Source organism: Cebus imitator, unplaced genomic scaffold (genome assembly GCF_001604975.1).
Source record: "Cebus imitator isolate Cc_AM_T3 unplaced genomic scaffold, Cebus_imitator-1.0 Scaffold18, whole genome shotgun sequence".
In the NCBI taxonomy this organism is placed as follows: Eukaryota; Metazoa; Chordata; class Mammalia; order Primates; family Cebidae; genus Cebus; species Cebus imitator.
In genome coordinates, this window is record NW_016107333.1 from 17,760,206 (window position 1) to 17,760,859 (window position 654).

Genomic DNA, 654 nt, shown 5'->3' on the forward strand with positions numbered 1-654 from the left:
TAAGTACTTGGATTTATAGAATGAAGAAAAAAAAAAAAAAAAAGGATGGGGAACAGAAGTATTACCTGAGGGCAGGAAATTCAGAAAAAGGTCCCTATTCCTGGTGAAAGCAAGCAGTCAGTTGCCAGGGTTTCTTAGACTCCTCTGGTACTCATTTGGGTGATTATGCAATTCACAGCACACCAATCTCCACCACAGCCAGCAGGGAACGCTGCAGGGAATGGGTACACAGGGGACACAGAAGGGAGCAAGTTTAAGGGAAGGAAGAGGAAAGGAATGATGATAACAAAATTTAGCTGTGGTGCACTTTGGAAAAAAAATACAGTTGCATTTCACACTGGATTAACTAAAGGTAAACTGCCTAAATTCTAGGATGAATTAACCATCTAGGATTTTCTTCATTCTATCACTGTTATTACTACTCTCCAATTACATTCACATTATCTTTTTAATTTTATATTAAAATGTTAATTAACAAAAATGAGATACTATGTTGTAGAAGTTATACAAAGGCTGAACTGTATAATTTACATTAAATGAAATAAATTAAGATAAGCAATCTATAAAGCAAGCAATCTACACATACAGATTATCAAATTGGTTTAAGTGCCAAAAGCCCCACTTTTAACTGTAATCCTCATTTCACTGAGAATA

General features: G+C 35.0%; 1 protein-coding gene across 2 annotated transcripts in view; it reads right to left on the minus strand.

The window, feature by feature from the left end:
• UHRF1BP1L (UHRF1 binding protein 1 like) overlaps positions 1-238 on the minus strand; it is a 53,005-nt gene extending 52,767 nt beyond the window's left edge. For both annotated transcript variants that reach the window (XM_037734139.1, XM_037734142.1), the window contains exon 1: positions 66-238. The gene's annotated coding sequence lies outside the window, so the exon portion shown is untranslated. The remainder of the gene's footprint in view (positions 1-65) is intronic.
• Between the last annotated feature and the right edge of the window lie 416 nt (positions 239-654).